Consider the following 9,859-nt stretch of genomic DNA (forward strand, 5'->3'; position numbering starts at 1 on the left):
AGCATAGTTCGTGCAGCTTCAATCAGAGTCCTATTCTTTCTTTCTACAACTCCATTTTGTTGTGGAGTTCCAGGTGCAGAAAATTTCTGCTTGATTCTATACTCTTTGCAGAACTCTTCCATAATCGAATTCTTGAACTCAGTGCCATTATCACGCCTTATTATTTTAACAAAATCTTTGACCAACTTATCCAGCTGTATGACATGATCAGTTAGAGTAAATGTAGTTTCATTCTTCTTATGCAAGAAGTACACCCAAGTGTACCTTGTGAACTCATCCACTATAACCATAGCATATTTCTTCTTTGCAATAGACATGACATTGACTGGACCAAATAGATCAACATGCAGTAGCTGATGAGTCTCAAAAATTGATGACTCAGTTTTGCTCTTGAAAGAAGATTTTCTTTGTTTTGCCTTCTGACATGAATCACAAAGGCCATCAGGAGCAAATACTATTTTTGGAAGTCCTCTCACAAGACCTTTCTTTACAATCTCATTTATATTTTTGAAATTTAAATGAGAGAGTTTCTTGTGCTAATTCCAGCTTTCTTCAATTGATGCTCTACTCAATAGACAGATAGCATAACCATCAGTACTTGTTGAAAGTCTGGCTTCATAAATGTTAACATGCCTGTAACCTTTCACAACCACTTTTCCTGTAGAATTACTTATAACTTCACAGTGTTCTTCAAAGAAATCCATGTGATAAACTCAGTAACAGATTTGACTTATACTCAACATATTGTGTTTAAGTCATGAGAGTAGAGCTACTGATTCAATGATGACATTCCCAAGATTGATCTTGCCATATCCCAGAGTTTTTCCAATGTTGCCATCTCCATAAGAAACTCCTGGACCATCTTTCTCCACAAAGTCTGATAGCGGGGTTTTATTTCCAGTCATATGTCCTGAACATCCACTATCCATAACTAGGATGTTCTTCCTGTTGCCCTGCAATCATAAAGACCACTAATGGTTAGTTTTAAGGACCCAGACTTGCTTGGATCCTTTGGCCTTATTAATTTTGTTAACATTTGCAGCGGATTTAACATCTGAGTTTATGCTAACATTTTTCTTATCAGATTTTACAGTATCAGACTTTGCATCATACTTTACACTAGAAGGAATTAAGGCAACTTTTTTCAAAGAAGGTTTTATCTGATAATAATCATTGTACAAACTATGATATTCCTTACAAGTATAAATGGAATGCCATATACTACCACAGTGAAAACAAGGATTTTTTGGATTTAACCTAACAGACGGACTCTTAACTTCTGACTTATGAGGTAAAGAGTTTACATTCTTATTCTTCCTGCAAAAACAAGCAAGATGGTTAGAGTTTCCACAGTTATAGCACTTCTTTCTAGGAGCATCAGGAACAGGCATATAATTGTTGCTTTTATTCACACCTTCCTTTCCATTCCTATTTTCCTAGCTTCCTTTACCTTGTTCACACTGGTAATTTCTTTCAGCTTATGTTTAAGCTGCTTCTTTGTCATTAAGCCTATGTTAACTTCAGTTGGTCTATCATGTTCTAATTTATCAGAAGTTGACTCTGCTATCACTTCTGTCTCAAAATATTTCATCTTTTCAGAATCAGACTTTACAGTTTTAGCTATAAATTTAACAGGATTTACCTTTGGCCTAGTAGTCTGTTTAACAATAATTGGCTTAACTTGTTCAGTTCCTTTTTCACTTTTATCATCTCCATAACCTAAGCCCTCTTTCCAGTTTCCACTACTTAGTATATCCTGAGTTGCTCTATCAGAGTTAGTCCAAGTCTTGATAATCTTTCTCTCCTTTTCTAACTCAGTTTTTAGAGATTTATTCATTTTCAGCAATTCATCTCTAACATAAAAGGCATCATCTCTTTCTTTCAAAGTTTGATGGAACATGACTAACTCTTTTTCTAAATAATCATTCCTCTTTTTAAAATCAAGATTTTCAGAAGTTAATCTTTCACATGTTAAAGTTTGATCACTGTAACTAATAAACATGGTTTTAAGATATAATCTCAACTCAGTAATGTCATCAGTATGAAAGGCATAAGTTGTTTGAGGTACCTTTAACTCAGCATCATCAAAACTGCTATCAGCATTTGCCATCAAGGCATAGTTCTCCTCATCTTCAGAATCTGAAGTGTATGTCCAGCTTTTCTTCTTTGTGACAAGAGCCTTTCCTTTGTCACTCTTTCCTTTCTTGCAGTCAGGAGATATGTGGCCTCTCTCACCACAATTGTAGCATTTGACATTTGAGTAATCTCCTCTGTCAGACTTTCCTCCTTTGCCTTCAGATTTTCTGAAGCCCTTCTTATCAGAACTTCTACCTTTCCTGAAAAACTTTTTTCCCTTTCTGAATTTCCTGTAGGCTATCTTTGTGAAACCCTTCACCATAAGAGCACACAGCTTCATCATCTCCTCATCAGCATCTACTTCAGGTAGACTTTCAGTTTCTGAATCATCATCAGAACTTGATGATTCTGAATCAGATTTTATGATGAGAGCGTTTCCTTTGCCTTTCTTTGAGACATCCACTTTGGGGGTTCCTCCTCAGCCTTAAGAGCAACTGTCCTTGACTTTCTCCCATGCCTCTTGCTTCTTTGATCCATCTCAAGTTCATAAGTCTTGAGCATACCATAAATTTCATCAAGAGTAGTTTCATCAAGAGCATATTTGTCTCTTATAATAGTAGCTTTCAAATCCCAACTTTCAGGAAGAGCTAAAAGGAATTTTAGATTTGAATCTTCAATATCATATTCCTTGTCCACCAGTGACAGATCATTCAAGAGTTTGACAAACCTGTCATATAAGTTAGTTAATGACTCATCACTTTTTGAGTCAAAGTTCTCATACTCTTGAGTAAGTATAGTCCTCCTGTTTTTCTTGATTGCTTCAGTTCCCTGACACCTTGTTTCCAAAACATCCCATATCTTCTTTGCAGTCTTGCATTGAATTACCCGGTTTCACATGACATTATCAATGGCACTATTCAGTAAATGCCTTACCTTTGCATCATTGGCAATAGATGAGATATCTTCAGCTGTGTATTCACTTTTCTCCTTTGGTATGGTCTTTGTTGGCTGATCTGCAACTACAACAGAGAGCTTGGTTGGCTTATGTTGTCCTTCATAAATTTTGTCAAGGTATTCTGGATCTGTAGCTTCCAGAAATATAGCCATCTTCACTTTCCATATGGGATACTCAGAAGGTCTCAGCATGGGAACCCTGATAGTCTCATATCAACTGTGGGTTTGAGTCTTTGAAGTTTCTTCAGTTTTGGCGGGCTTGGTTGGATTTTTTGCTTCTTCAAACATGATTGCTTTGGATCTTTACTGTATGTGTGTTAACAGATAGGCTCTGATACCACTTGTTAGGTCACAGAATACTGTAGAAGGGGGTTGAATACAGTGTAGAATACAATCAAATCGATTTAGAACATAAGTAATAGAAAACAAATGTATTTGATATAATAAACTCTGTTACAATGGAACTGTCCTCTCTCAGTGATGAACAAATATCACGAGAGCTGCTAGGTTACAATGTATGATCTTCTCGATGATCGTAACACATATAGTGTAAACCTATGTCTGTGTTTATATAGACACACAGTTACAAGATAACTTCTAATTGATATGGAATATAATTCTATCTCCTAAAATATATCAATCAGATATCTTATACAATTCTTCTAGTCTTCTAACTCTTTCCATGCATATCTTCTTCTATATTAGTCTCGATCTTCTTTCCTGTAAATCAACTTCCTTCCTTAACTATTAATCCTCCAGTACTTAAGTTTTGATATCCATCTTCTGATATCATCTTCTGATAATCTAAGTCCTGACTTCCAGTAAGTCCTGTATCCAATAAGAACTGATATTTCCTGTTTGTTAAGATCTGAAAACTAAACATGAAACATATTAGACATGACATCTGAAATATGTCCAACATGTATCTTATTACTAAGTCACAAACTAGATTATTTCTTCTTATCTGTCAAATTCTGATGTCAATAAATCTTAAGGATGAACTACATGCTTGATAAGCCTAACTTATCTGAAGAAAACAAAAGAAAAGAAAAATTAAAATATGGTACTCTTTTGAGATCTAGAGTAATTTATATGAGAGGGAAGATCCAAGTGCATTGCTGGTATTAAGTTATATGCATTAGAAAAGCAAATTGATTTTTCTTGGTGACTTTTTACATTCTCTGATTACTGGAAAAATATTCTGATAACAGCATAAATTCTGATGGCAGTTGTAACTCATTTACACTGAGAAGCCACTGTCTAAAGAATTTCAAAAGATGCATAAAATAAGCACAAACAGTTGAGGTGGATTCTTGCATAACTTTATTCTACAATAGACTTCACAATTCAAGACATATTTTAAGCATTTTTCTTAGTTATGCCTTATTTCTAAGATATACTGAAGTTTATCAGACTTTAATCCTTATCTGATCATTTGCACATACACACACTATCACTCCATATGAATGATGAAAATTATTGTGGTGATTAAGTTATTTCTGATAAACAGTTAAGTATTATTTGCATAAATTCTGAGGACAAGTTCTGATTATGTTCTGATGATTGAACTCTGAAGATACCAGTCAGTATTTGTGTGAAGAATCACAGAAACAGTCATTCACTTTTTGAGTACAGAAACCATGTTCTGATGACCGTTAAATTATGATAAGAGTCAAGTTCTAATGCAAACTCTGATGCTTACGTGTCACATTTTAATTACTTGACTTATTTTTAGTATTTACTGTAACGGTTATATTTCACAGGAAATTAATTAAGTGAAGATAAAAATAGTGATAATCATTTAGTTAATGGGTTGCGTGTTTGTTTTGGTAACCGCATGTGAGCAATAATTACTGTACGTTTAGCGTGCCAACTAATAATGTTTTGACTGTTTACATGCTGCCAGGTCTAAAATGTTGGTTTTACTTCCAAAAAGAGCCATTGAGTGGAAAGAGTATAAATATTAGAGATAAAAGATTATCAAATCTTTTAACTTCTCTCTTATCTTATCTCTTATTTCTTTTACTCTCTCTCTCTCTTTCTTTTTCTCTCTATTTTCTGACGGACTTTCTTATATGCATTTTATCAAACACCTTGCAAACACACAACTTTTCACTTAGTTTCTCACAGAAGTGGCACCAAAGGACCTTATCTGTGATGGAGCCAAGTTTGTTCCCAACGACTACATGGCTATTCTCAACAAGGACGAGGCTCCTTCAGAACTTCACTTCATTCAAGATTTTCTTGCTCGAAGTGAAATTGGATATGCTTCGACCCAACCACAGACTCTCTCAGGCAAGCAAATTCTGGAGTTTTGGAGGTCTGGAGTCTATAATGATGGTGGTGAAAATGGGTCCCCAAGCATTATTTTTACAACAGGGGAAGATGAGCACCTTGTCAACTGTTCGAAAAGCATTGCATTTTCTAGAAAACTGTACTTACAGTTCACAAGTTGGAGAGTCGGTACTTCAAAACATGATGGCAAATCTTGGCTATGAGAAATCTTTGTCCAAGCTGGGACAACTGAAGAGGCCCTATATCAGGAGGGAGTGGAGCTTCTTTTTCGACTGTATTACCAAAGCCTTTGCCAACAAATGCTCCAACTTTGATGCTATTCAAATCATGAGTCAGCAAATTGGGTATGCTCTTCTTAATCAAACTCATTTTGATTATGCTAGTGTTGTTCTAGGTTTTATTGGGGATAGGATGAAAGATGACCCAAATACTTTTTATTTTGCTAGGTTCTGTCAGCTTATTTACAGTTTTTGTTGTACTGATAAGCCCCAAAACTTTAGTGAGATAATTGAACCTTTTAAACTTCATAAAAGGGATTTCACAGACTTATTATCTGCTGATAATAAGAAGAATATACTAAGACCCCTCTAAATTCCTCAATCTGTAAAATAGTTCTTAGTAAACTCTGATCCTCACACATTCACAACCATATATTCTGATGTTGCACCTATACAGCCTTCCACTTCTCAACCTCCACCAACACAGCCTTCCAATACTCAACCACAACCTACTATCAGAACCTACTATCAACCAGCACAATCCTCTCAACTACAACCATCATCACCTACTATCAGAACCTCACCTCTCAAATCCAAAACCAAACCAACCTCTGGTACTTCTCAAAGGTCCTAGTTGTAAAATCTGACACATCCTCTAGGTCCAAAACCAAAAGAACTATCTTTGTGCCTAAATCTCCACCAAGGAGAAGAAGAAGGATGATTCTGAGAGATGAATCTGATGCGGATGAACAAGTCCAGGTTCCTGCATCAGAACCTGTGACAGTAGAAGCTGAAGAGTCAACTCTTTAGAAGGAGAATGAAGCTGAGGGTTCTGGAATTTTGAAAAGGAAAAGACCTTCAAGTTCTGATACAGATAAAGTCACTCTTCCATCTAGAAGATCAAGGAAGACTAGAGCATGTGTGAAAATTACACAATCTCAATATGAAGATGCTGAGGAAGGGGATCAGGAATCTCTGATCTCATCAGAACTTATTGTAATTGAAGCCCTTCCAGCACCTGAAGACACAGTTCAAGACACAGTGATCACACCTCCTATCTCTCCATTCAAAGAAACAGCTACAATTGAAGATTCGGTTAAGTCCTGAAATTGACATTCACAGGTTGCATATTCCATCTGTCTTGTATCTGGAAGCACCACTAGCAAATGTGTCAACTCCACATGTTTCTCCAATAATAAATGCTGAAATTCCTACTACTCCAATTCTGGATTTGGAACCTGAAACAGATGAAGTTGTTCCAGAATCTCCTCCAGTTACACACACTCTGGTGTTATTAGAAGATGATGAGATTTTATCAAGTTCTGGAGATAGTGCTCCAGCAAGTGCTCCAGTTAGTGCTCCAATTCTTGGAAAGGAGGCACTACTTAAGTTTGTTGAAGAAGATGTTCTTGTTCCTTGGGAAGAAACATTCAGAGGAGTTGAGTGGACAAAGAAGTGGAATGAATCTGACTTCATTCCCAACTCACATGTTCTGTCGGAACATATTTCAAAAGCTGATGAGTTGCTGACAAATTCTGATTTCAAGCAACAACTTAAAGTCACTGCTCTCAGTACTAAAAATCTTCAAGGTCTACACTCCAAGACTCATGAAAAGGTTGATAAACTTCAGGAATCAGCTGATAAGCTAGACCTGATGCTCAAACTAGACAAGAATAGGTTTATCAGACCAATTCAAGAGAAAGTTGAAGCTATTGAGCAGGTTCAAGAAAAGCAGCAGGCCCAACTGGATGAGGTCTTGCAGAATCAAGCCTCTCAACAAAATCAACTCAATGAGATCCAATCAACTCAAGCGTCTCAACAAAATCAACTCAATGAGATCCAATCTTCAGTGGAACTCCTTCTTTCTCTACTCCTGTCAGATGATGCCAAAAAGGGGAGAGGGTAGTTAAGTCCAAATGCTCAATTAGAAAATCACTGAAGAAAAGGGATTATTCTGAAGATGACCAGGGAAACCCTAGAAAGGGCAAAGGTCAAGGTCAAAGCAAGCAAAGCAGCAAAGTTTCTTCAAAGAAAATAATTTCTGATTCTAACAAATCTTCTACACAGAAGAATTCAAATTCTGAAGTTGTGAATGCTCAAGCTCTGATAGCAAGTCCTGATAATCAAATTCTGATAACAAAGTCTGATGTTCTGATTCAGTCTGGAAGTCAAGACTCTCAGAAGTTTTTAAAAACTCTGAAGCTTAAGGGAAGGGAGACTACTATCTACTATAAGGATCCCAAGATTCAGATTCTTGATGAAGAAATTGCTAAAAGATTGTTTCTCAAGCATAATCCTGGAATGGATTTAGAGACTCTAAAGAAGGAAGAAGCTAGATTTGCTGCTGAGAAGACAAATCCTAAATCTAAAGCTTCTAATGCAAAGAAGTCTCCCAGACCTAAGGAGAAAGGTATTGTGATAAAAGAAAGATCTGTCACAGAGATTCCAAGATCAAGTACTAGATCTCAAACTACTACTGATCCAAAAGACAAGGGAAAAGGAAAAGTTGGGGAGACAGTCAAGAAAAAAGAAATGAAGATTCCTCAAATTTTGATGGATCCTATGTTCAAGTTTGTTCAAGTCTTTGATGATGCTGCTGTTGAAGATGAAACTGTTGAAACTCTGAAAAGAAAAAAGATGACAGAAGAATCTAAGACAACCTCTGACATAGCTCAAGTTGTTCAGAGTGAAGATATTTCAGAACAGCAAGCTACAGAAGAATTTGCAAATCCTGAACAAGTCATCAAGACATCAACCTCTGACAGAGCTCAAGTTGATTTGAACAAAATGACAGTTGCTGATAAGAAGAAACTCCTATGGAAAAATGTTAATCCATCAGATTCTAAGAAAAGTCAACTGCTATCTGATTTCATGACTATTGGATTGAATGCCAGAGAAGCAAGAGACATATCTGGGTTAGGATCAAGCGAAGCCAAGATTAAAATAGGAGTTGAAGTAACTATCAAAGATCCATTTTTATTAACTGACAAACCACTTGAGGAAGTTACACGGAAACACCTTGACAAGGTTATATCTGTTCAAGTGGTAATGGATACTCATGATAAGAGTAAAGTCAAGGAAAAGCTGATTCTATTTCTTAAAGATGGAAGAACATACAGAATGTCAGAATCAGATGTGCTAAATAAATCTCTTAAAAAACTTCAATTCTTTCATTATCTTTTGGAGGTAAAGTCTGAGGTTACCAGAAGATGGTCAAATTTCATGATGAAGACTATAGGGATAAAGCCATAATCTCTGGATCAAGGGTTGCAGAATTTATTTTAAAGATAGTTGAAGATGATGGAAGAGAAATTCCTATGAGGAAGAATTCTGCTAAGGTAGAAGTAATTCTGAAAGGAAGATGCTTATACTACAATGAAGACTCTTCACATCCCAGAGTTATCAGACTTGAAGATGGATTGGAAAGAAATCACATTTCAGCACTTAGGACTGCCATCTACCAGATTGGAAGTCAAGATGAAGAACTGAAGCAAGTCAAGGCTACATTAGCTCAAGTCCTGAGAAATGCAGAAGAGAAGCTGATATCAAACTTTGTCAAGAATCATTTTGGATTCAGATTGATTCAGTAAGATTGGTAAAAGCTACAAGGACTGTAAGTTGTAGTTAGTTGTCTAAATAAACTCTCATTGCATTTGTACTTAAATGTTTTTGACATCATCAAATCTATTAACTTGTATATTTTTCATAATTTATAAGTTGGGGGAGATTGTTAGATATATTTGTGATGTCATGACTAATCTGATGTGTTTAGTTTCAGAACTTAATATCAGGACTTATTAGGACTTACTGGAAATCAGGATTTACTGAAGACAGGAAGATATCAGAACTTAAGTTATCAGAACTTGTGATATCAGAGTTAAGGAAGGATATGCTTTAGAAGTAAAGTGCGGCTGATTTCTAGGAGAGGATCTGGACTAAAACAAAGAAAGATATGGTTTAGGAGTTGGACGACTAGAAGACTTGTAGAAGATAATATCTGATTAATATATTTTAGGAAGAGATATATTTCATATCAATTAGTAGATATCTTGTAACTGTGTACTATATAAACACAGCTTAGGGTTTACACTATAAGTGTTATTATTCACGAGAATATTATTCTTAGTAACTCTAGCAGCTCTTAGTTATATTGTTCATCACTGAGAGAGTAGTTTAACCTACTGTAACAGAGTTTATTACAGTTGAATAAACTACTACTTTGTGTTCTAAATCGATTTGATTGTATAAACACTATATTCAACCCCCCTCTATAGTGTTGTGTGACCTAACACACTGCAAATTTTATATCGAACTGA

Source organism: Apium graveolens, chromosome 11, assembly GCF_009905375.1.
Source record: "Apium graveolens cultivar Ventura chromosome 11, ASM990537v1, whole genome shotgun sequence".
Classification (NCBI taxonomy): Eukaryota; Viridiplantae; Streptophyta; class Magnoliopsida; order Apiales; family Apiaceae; genus Apium; species Apium graveolens.